Source organism: Garra rufa, chromosome 9, assembly GCF_049309525.1.
Source record: "Garra rufa chromosome 9, GarRuf1.0, whole genome shotgun sequence".
NCBI classification, from domain to species: domain Eukaryota; kingdom Metazoa; phylum Chordata; class Actinopteri; order Cypriniformes; family Cyprinidae; genus Garra; species Garra rufa.
The window spans coordinates 28,556,178-28,566,498 of record NC_133369.1 but is presented as its reverse complement, the minus strand read 5'-3'; positions in this window follow the sequence as shown (position 1 = coordinate 28,566,498).

Sequence of the window (10,321 nt, the reverse complement as noted above, 5' to 3'; positions counted from 1 at the left end):
CGCCACTTACTGGCAGATTTAGTTTCATTTTTAAAGTATCTTTTCAGCTATGTAAATCATTTAATATTTCTGTATTCAAAATGTTATATTATTTCAACATAGGGCTGGGCGATATGGCTGAAAACTATATCACGATATCAGTGTTTCATATCGGTCGATAACGATAATTATTGATATTTTTATGACCCATTTAAAATAAGGACCAGGAGAAAAATATATTACACTCCAGCATTTTTATTTTAAACTTTAAACTTATTTATTTTAAACCTGCCTCTGATCATAATCCCCTCAGTTATTAAGACAGAAATGTCAACAACCATGGAAAACTCAAATAATTAAAATGTAAAAGTCACAATATACACTTAATTATATCTAAATCCTCAATTCAAACCCCATTCATTGTCGATGAAGTGAATGGTCAAGCTAATGTGTGGCCCAGAAGTACGGATTGACCACAGGTCAGAGGTTGTTGCAAAGTACTTGGCTGATTATATTTTTTTCTGCACAGATTGCTGGTTGCCAGTAGCCGACATTACTTCTTTCCTGGTACTTTAGCCTATACTTTGTGTAATAACAAAAATATTTATTTAAGTGAAAAAATAAATCCAAAACTTTCAACATTTTGAACAATAGGGCCTTACAATTTTTTTTTCAGAAATTCTTGTTTTAATTTTTCTGATAATCAAATGAAAGCAAAATCACAGATTTATTTTTAAAAATAAAAATAAACGGAGCTTTACTGTTAAAATTAATACATAGAAGAAAAATGATATTCAGTTAAACAAGGTTTAATAATAATAGTATTTTTTCAACAATTAAGTGGTGACTCTTTATTTGATTTTTTATCATATATATTGTTTTATGTAAATTATTTAAATGTGAACATATAAACACCTGCATTATACTGTACAAATTAATACAAGACTAATATTGTTCTGTTACATGTTAAACCGTACTTTTATTTTGACAGGTTGCCGTGAAGTTTCAGTGTGTAATACAGTATGACTGATGCTAGTTTCACTAATGAAACGGTAAAATTGACAAAAAGTGACAATCACAGCAGCTTTGGAGATGTATTTATTGGAGTTTGTCTGTTCATGTGAGATGCAAAGGCCAAAAATTAGCGGGAGCGTCACGTGTGCTTCAGTATGCGAGTGGTGAAAATAAAACGCGTCTCCTCCATTCATACATAAAGAGGCAAACGGAACATGCAGGATTCTTATTGAAACGGTCTTTTTGCATTTCAGTTTTCACAGACACTAGTCCATATCGCGATCTGAATAAACAGACCAACTTTTGATTTATTGGTCCAAAAATCGACGAATTCAGCGGCATTCTGCCCTATAGTAAAGTCCGTTTTTATGAATGGAGTCCGTGATCCCGTCTGTGAGGAGACATCGTAAACGCGCGATCATGTAGAGACAGAAATCAAATGCCGTCGTGTAAATAAGATAAATAACATAAGGCTATTTAGTTTGTTTAATACAACAACGTGGACCCGTTCTGTAGGAAAGATAACCTTAACTTCTATTGTGATCTGGCGCTATGAACTGAACGTTAAAGGGGGGCTGGGCGGGCCGAAGAAGAATACAAAATATCGAACGTTTTATCGAACACATTTTTTATTGATATCGATATCTTGTCTATCGCGATATATATCGTTTTCGTTTTATCGCCCAGCCCTATCTCAACATGAATTTATGAATTTGATTGCACTCATGCCACCTCTCATTAAAGTCTCATTAAACATATGAAAATACACCTACAAGCCATTGTGTTCTGCTGTGCCGCCTCTGTAGTACAAATACATTTTGTTTCCAATACTGTTTTTATTTGATTGGTAACTTATTCTTATACTACTTGATCTTATTTTGTTATTAGAAAAAAATTATAAAATTATAAAAAAAATTGACATAAAAAATGATATACTTTTAATAAAGTTAGAAACATGCCATTACAAAGGTAAAAACAAAATTCTTCACAAAAGGTAGAAAGGACATCAATAAAATCCAAAGTCCATGTGACAAAGGTCTTACAGGTTTGGAACGTCATGAGGGTGAATAATCAATGACGGAATTTTTGGGTGAACTATCCCTATAACCACGTTTGCTTTTTTAAAAGTTAAAACATGCTAGAGCATTTAAAACGTGTAATTTCAGAGATGCCATGGTATGTACAACAACCAATGTAATATTTTTTTTTTAATTTGTTCATCTGTTTCTGAATAATAGAATTTCTTGTATTTTTGACTGATAACTGTGTTTGAACACACTACTCACGTACCGCTTCTCGCATACTACACAGTAGTAAAAAGGCCATATTAAGGCACAGGGACGGCTTAGAGTCACACAGAGTCACATATACACTAAATGGATCCACAATGCACAATAAACAATGGCACTGTAGCAGGCGAAAGAACAGACGCACTTCAGATGAAGAAAGCAGAGGACAGGGGACAGAGAAGCTTCAGGTCCAAGAGGCAGATTGGCTGTAAAAAATTAATGGCCGACCGTGAGAGGCAACAGTGGGGCGACAGATCGAGGAGAAAGTGTGATCCGAGCACAAGTAAAAGTATAGTTTTAATATTGACTGTGTCTCATCCACCATCTCCCTTCTATAATGACTTTTTCTCTCAGTTCTCCCGTCATGGCTCCTGTGTTGCTTTCCATCTCCCTGCCACTGAATGAATTACATTATTTGTCTTGGGCCCATCTTCTGTGCCACTGGAATGTGTGTGCGCATTTGTTCCTAACAGCTATTCTTCTCCTGCAGATCTGATTGTGTCGATTTGTCTTGCAGCCACGCTACACTTCAATTTGCCATCTGTCTGTCAGGGCCGTGCTGAGGGCCGTTATTGATTCGCTGTTGCTGCCGTCACTCCTTATGACTGTCAAAGCACAATCAAGCCTGTGCCATTTCCATACCTGGACTACAGCTGAATAGCATGATTGTATAATCTGCCTAGCAACAGAAATGTCTACTGTAAAGAAAAGCTTGGATTGGCCTATAGGTTTACACTGATATTCACACTTTCCACTTTTTGTTTTTAACAATATTTTAAAATACAAGATTATTAAACTAAATTAATATTAAAAAAGAAAATACTAAAAACAAAAATAAGAATTAACTAAACATGGTTTATAATATCTAAACTCTAACAAGACTGCTACCATGATATAAAATTACTCTATCATGATCCTGGTCACGGTCCTGCCGCCCACCCCTAATACGGACATATGTCTCGCTCTGAACCTTTCACGTTTTCCGTCTCCAAGAACTCATCTTCTCACCCATGAGTTAATAGACGCCACAATTCATGGAGATTTAAATAAAGTGATCAGCTGCTCAGATGGAACGGTGGTGTATGTAGTGATTACCTGTCAGAGGTTAATTTACTATAGGCCATGTGTATCATGCTCACTGCAATACCCAGTAGCCGCACACAAACCCACACGGTATCATGCCATCCGAAATCAATTCAATCAGGCAATATTTATGGACAGATTGAGCATTACATCATCTCAGTGTGCTGCTCAGTAGGAGGACGTCAATGAAACTCAGCAGGCAAGAGTAGAGGATGTGGCCCGTGACTTTCATACTGAAAGATTAATAGAGTCTCATTGTTACAGTTTCAAATCTCTTGCACACATTTGTCTCATTCATCTAGCTCACACGGGCCTTCTGGAAGCGTGTGCGACAACTGTATCCTGTGTCTACGAGGACGCAATCACTTCTCTGCAGCAGACTGCACTTACATGTCAGAATTATTATGGGCGAATACCAAATTAGCCGATAATTATTTTTCATGTTATTGCTAATAACTAATAAATGAATGATGTTAAAGTGATAGCTCACACAGAAATGAAAATTACCCTATGATTTACTCACCCTCAAGCCAATCTGGGTGTATATGGCTTTTTTCTTTCAGATGAATACAATCAGAGTTATATAATAAAATGTTCTGGCTCTTTCAAGCTTTATAATGGCAGTGAATGGCTGTTAAGATTTTGAAGTCCTATAAAGTGCATCCATCCATCATAAAAAGTACTCCACACAGCTCCAGAGGGTTAGTAAATGCCTTCTGAAGTGAATCAATGCGTTCATGTTAGACAAATATCCATATTTTAAACTTTATAAATCATAATCTCACTTACACAAGAGAGTGGTGTTCCATCCATTCACTGCTATTATAAAGCATTTTTTAATATAACTCCGACTGTATTCGTCTACCTAGGTCCTAGGACTGCTTGAGGAAGAGTTATTCTTGAGGTAATTTTTATTTTTGGGTGAACTATCCCTTTAAAAATTCAGTGGTAGTGCAGTGAACTACTTTAAACTTTTTTGGTTACTGAAATAAAGCTGAAATAAAATAAAATAATTAGATAAAAAGCTAACGTAAATTAAATTAGAAATTTTCCTTTTGCAACTAACTGAAAGTAGAAGTGCCACTTAATAAAATAAAGCTAAATAGAAATATATATAAAAAAAACACACACACACACAAAAATGACAATAGTACATAATTACTAAAACTTAATCTAAAATTAAAATGAACTGAAAATGAATAAATTCCATAAAAGTATAAAATAATACTAAAATAACACTGATATATACTTCCGTTTAAAAGTTTGTGATCAGTAAAACTTGTAATGTTTTTAAAAAAAAGTCTCTTACGCTCATCAAGATGCAAAATGTTATTACAACATAAAAAAAAAAAATCTGCAAAGCTGAATTTTCATCAGCCATTACTCCTGTCTTCAGAGTCACATGATCCTTCAGAAATCATTTTAATATGCTGATTTATTATTACAATTATCCAATTATCTGTTGGTAACAGTTGTGCTACCAAATATTTTTTTGGAACCCGTGATACTTTTTTCAGGATTCTTCGAACAATAAAAAGTTTAAAAGAACATCATTTATTCAGAATATAAGTCATAAGTCTTTGCTATCACTTTTTTTATTAATTTAACACATCCTTGCTAAATTAATTTCTATTAATTTCTATTACATTTTTTAATTTAATTTTATTAATTTCTTTCAAAAAAGAAAGAATAAAAATTTACTGACCCCAAACTTTTGAACAGTAGTGTATATTGTTAGAAAAGATTTATATTTTTAAAAAATGCTGTTCTTTTTAACTTTTATCAAAAGTATCACAGGTTCCAAAAAAATTAAGCAATACTGTTTCCAGCACTGATAATAAATCAGCATATTAGAATTTCTGAAGGACCATGTGACACTGAATACTGAAGTAATGATGCTGAAAAATTCAGCTTTGATCACAGAAATAAATTCGATTTTTAATGTACATTAAAAAAGAAGAATGTTATTTTACATGGTAATAATATTTCACTATATTATTTTTTTCTGTATTAGCACTAGAAACCTATTTAAAATACATAAATCCGGCAGTGTCTAAAAAAATAAAGAAAGCAAAAATCTAAAAGAAAGCAAGCTAAAAGTCAATTTAATTTATAACTTTAAGTACAGTACAAAAATGGATATTTATAACTATTATTGTTTATAAGGATTCATTTCAAGTCAATAAAGGTAATCAAAAAATGTAAAAATGTGAAAAATAAGTTAGTTTATGAGCAATTAAATATCTAACAAAATTCTAACATTGGAAGATGACTGATATGGTATCGTGTGCCAAAATAAATTTGAAACTTACCAGATACACAACATTTTCTGAAAGGTGCATTGGCTCGAAAATCAAAGGCTGAATGTGCGTGACACTTCCGGGCAAGTAATTTCAAGCTAGTTTACTGGCACAGAATGCCAACTACAACTGTGAGCAACAAAATTAAACCATTACCAAATATATTAACCTGTGATTTTTTTTACCTCCAGCTGGGGCATATTCACAGAGGGTGAACTTTGCTTCTTTATATCTGCTCAGCAGCACTTCTGCTCTCTTCTCTTTCCTCCATTCCTCCTCTCCTGTCTAAATGCCCCCCAGGGAAAAGAAGTCCAATACAGGCTTCAATTGATTGAAGGTGACTGAGTTTAAAGATTCTGCTTCAGAAGGGAAGCACACACTACTTGACTGCTGCCTTAGGGAGCGTGACTGAACCGGGTTCAAACTTTAGTGAAGGCACACTAAATTGGCTCTTCATAAAGACCCCTCAGGACTCTGCATGAACCAAAAGTGACAAAAAGTTTCAATGCTGGTTAAATTAGGAAAAGTCTATAGTCAGTTTTCAATGCCAATTTGTATTTAAAAAGGTGTAATGATTGAAGATATTGAACTTGGCCGTTAGTCGCTTTAGCTCAGGTGCTCAGAGCTGTTATAAAAACACTGGAACTTAAGCCATATGCGAAGCACATTATAGGCACATTAAAGTGGTATTTCAAAAATATTAAAACCTCAATCCATATTTGTCCAGTTTGTTTAGTAGTTCTTTAATTGGTTTGCTTCCTAAAGAAATTAGACAATATTTAGGGGTTCATTGATAAAAGATAAGATTGACATTTTTATCCTACAGTACATTGGGGCAACCAAGGGTTAAATGCCTCACTCAAGACCATAATGATCAGTGTCCATCATGTCTGTTGTCTGACCAAAATGGACTGAGCCTAGATTGCCCTGTAGAGTTTTGAGCCCACAACCTTGTGGCTACCAGCCCAAAATACAGAGATCAAACCACAAGACTGGGAGGAGCTTGTTCATCCAATCTTCCTTCACCTCACCACCAGCCCAACAAAACCCAACCTTTACTTCCAAACCAATAAGCTTCATGGACTGAACAGGGCAGTTACAGGGTAGTTACGAACGTGTTTATGTGTCTGAATGCCTGAGAGAAAGTATACTATACACGAGGTTGAGTTTATTTCATTTCTGCATCGTTGGCCTCTCTCTCATCCCTCCCCGCTGAGCCAATCACAACGCTCTGAGAGAGCAAAAGCTCCTACAGAGTAGAGTCCACTTGATTCACTACAGAAATAAGACAACAAACACTCTTGCCTTTCTCTCAGTGTACCTCAAACACACAAAAACTTACTGTAAGAAAACAACTCTTTTCAACTAAAAAAATGCAGTGACTAGGTTGCATGTAGTTTTCAGTTGTTTTGAAAGTTTTGTAATAAGTGTTAAGGTCCTTGCCAAAATTCTTGTCCGAAAATTTTGCACGTTAAAAAATAAATATGACCTCACATGTCAATCACGTTTAGACACTGGCACTGAAACGTTCGTCCATCATAAAAAAAACAATCAGATCGTGGTAAATTTTCTGCGTTTTTCGCATCTGTAGCAAGCATTTTGAGAGGTGTTTTGACCATTTGGAGCCATCATGATGTTCTGTGCATGATGAATTTTGACGAATACAAAAAACACATATGGAAATTTTGGACTTTAGACCTTTAGACTGTAGTGTAGTGATAATAATATTTTGCAGGCTCAAATAGAAAAGCATGTGTATTTCTGCACCTGAAATGGATTAGAATCAGCATGACGCTGATGTTGCTAGCACCAAGCTTTTAATTAATTTAATTTAATTCTTGTATTACTTTTGTACAGTATAATGTAGGTATTTATATATTCCTATTTAAATAATTTACATAAAACAACTAAATGATAAAAAAAAATATTACAACAAGATTAACCACTTAATTGTAGAAAAAAAATACTTTTTTAATTGAATATAATTTTTCTTCCATGTATTAATTTTAACAGTAAACCTCTGTTTGTTTGCCAAAAAATAAAAGGGTTTATTTTTCATTTGATTAAAAATAAATAAATGTTTATGCCTTCATTTGATTATCAGAAAAATTAAAACACGCAAGAATTTCTGAAAAAAAGCAAAAGATTGTATTGTTCGAAATGTTGAAATAGAAAGTTTTGGACTTATGTTTTCACTGAAATAAATGTTTTCGTTATTACACAAAGTAGGCTAAACTACCGGGAAAAAAGTAACGTTGGCTACCGGCACCCGGTACCACACCCCCCAAAGCTCTATACCTAGGGAACGATTTTTGAAAAATCTTCGCTATAAAGCTGAATCGCAATTCATATGCAAATAAATTTTTCCCCCACCCCTACAAAATGTGCATAAAAACAAGGTGATGGAAACATAGCTACTGTCAATTAAGGCTATGTTTACACTAGTGCACTTTCGTTTTTAAAAGCATAACTTTTGCTATGGTTATGCCTGTCGTTTACACTACTCCCGCATTTCTGAACCCTTGCAAACAGAAACTACTGAAAACAAAGCAGACCCTGTTTTATTTTGAAAACTCTGGGGATGTGTTTTAGAGTAAACGGACTAAAATCCTTGATGACCGTGTAAAAAATAACATCATGCTCATTGTACCTGCCAGAGACTAGCAACCAACTTGGTGTTTACATTTTTATGTGCATGCCCAGTGTGCATGAATGGTCATGTGACATGCGTTTTCGGTTGTGTAGTGGGGACGGAGATTGTTTCTGAAATGCAGTGAAAACGCCCGTGTAGACGAGAAACATTTTTATTTTAAAACGCACTAGAGCCTAAGTGTGTGTACTTACACACTTTAAAAGTTCCATTTTAAGTGGGACTAAAAACAATCATTTGTCTTTTTAAAAGCTTTAGTCTGAAATAGTCTGACTGAAATCGTCCCTTTTATATTTTTGTAAACCGACTACCAGACCCAGATAATATTACTTTTGTTCAACATAATTGGACTACAATTGGCCTTGGTGACAAACTGTACGTTTAACCCTTTAAATATTCGATTATGCAACATATCATGACGGATGATGCTCGTAGCTCAACTACACAAAAACCTGCAGTGGCTTGATTATAACAGTGCCTTTTATCATTTAATGTCACCAAACTCTGCTTTGCTGGGAAGTCTTTCAAGGGACCCATTTATTTGACTATTGCAATGTTCCTTTCCTCTTGCAAATGCTCATTAGATGTCCACTGCTGCTCAACAAATATGGATTTTTGTGCTGAATTTAAGAGGTTGACTCAGCACAGAAACGATTATGGAATGAGTATAACCTTATTAGTTAAGTGGCAAAAATTGCATAATGATTGATAAAGCCCATTTCCCAATTTGGGAAACAATTTTCATGCATTATATAGTGCCGATATTTCGTTCTCATTTTTCTGAACATTAATTTTGCAGTGCGGTGGCAATTTCGATAACAGTTAAGGCAGTGGTACAGCATACATAAACAGGAACTTAAAAACGGTTCGGTTGCTCCCGGCATGATCAGACCACCCTGACTTTATCCCCTCACCGTATCACCGTACAGACAAAGCAGAAGAGTGAAAGACCGGCTCAAGATCTCAAGTCTTCCCGGTGGAGATCCGGCTCAGAGCACCAATTAACGGGCCAATCCGGCTGAACTATCAGCCCCAGTGATCTGCACTGCTGGCCATCAGGATTTATCTCCCTACAACCACACAGCACCAATACACTTTAGAGCTACAGCACAGCCAGAGAAAGAGAGTGTGACGGATGAACAACCCGAGTGAAAAATGGAATCAGAGAAAGGGAGAAGGCAATGGAGGACGATGAGAGGAAAGGGGGGAAACATGTGTCATCTTAAGAGAGGCGGCCGCTGAGTGTGAAAAAGAAGTTGTGAGACGTAGCTAGTAGATTGATCTCCTCATCAACACAGTCAGAGCCACTGGAACAGGAAGGAGATGCACTACTTAGAGAGAACTGAAAAGGAGAAAAATGTAATACGGAGTCTGTCAGGATAGAATTCCTGCCATTCAGTAGTAGTCAACAGATGTTTTTTAATGGCCAAAGTCTAAATCTTAGAGAGCAGGGTGGCCAATGGCTGGCAAAAAGCCAAATTCACTACCATTTTTAAAAATTTTGGATTGGTAATAATAAAAGTTTTTTAAATAAGTAGGGTCCTAGGGTCCTATGATTTCCACAATGTGGAAAACGCAGGCGGAACTGCAGAATCCAGTCACAGGAAAACACAGAATGTCACGGAATTCGCCAAATTTTGAATGACTAAATCAAAAGTAGGTTAGTACACTTAAATCAAAACACGATATGGACTAGTGTTTGTAAATATTAAGCTGCAAAATACTATTTAAAAATGAATCCTGTATGTTCTGCATGTGCCTGTGTGAATGAATGGAGCAGACGCACGGTTTGGTTTACTACACACATACTAAAGCCCGCTATTCGTGGCCCAAAATTTGAGTACATGAACAAAAACTTAATCTTTAGAACTGCTCTGAAAGTTACTTCATGAGCATTTTACTGTTTCTTTTGAGAAAAACTATCACGTCAAAGAAACTTAAAGGTCTTTACAACAACCCAAAAAACTATGACAGAAAATATTACTTAATGTAATGATAGTACTACT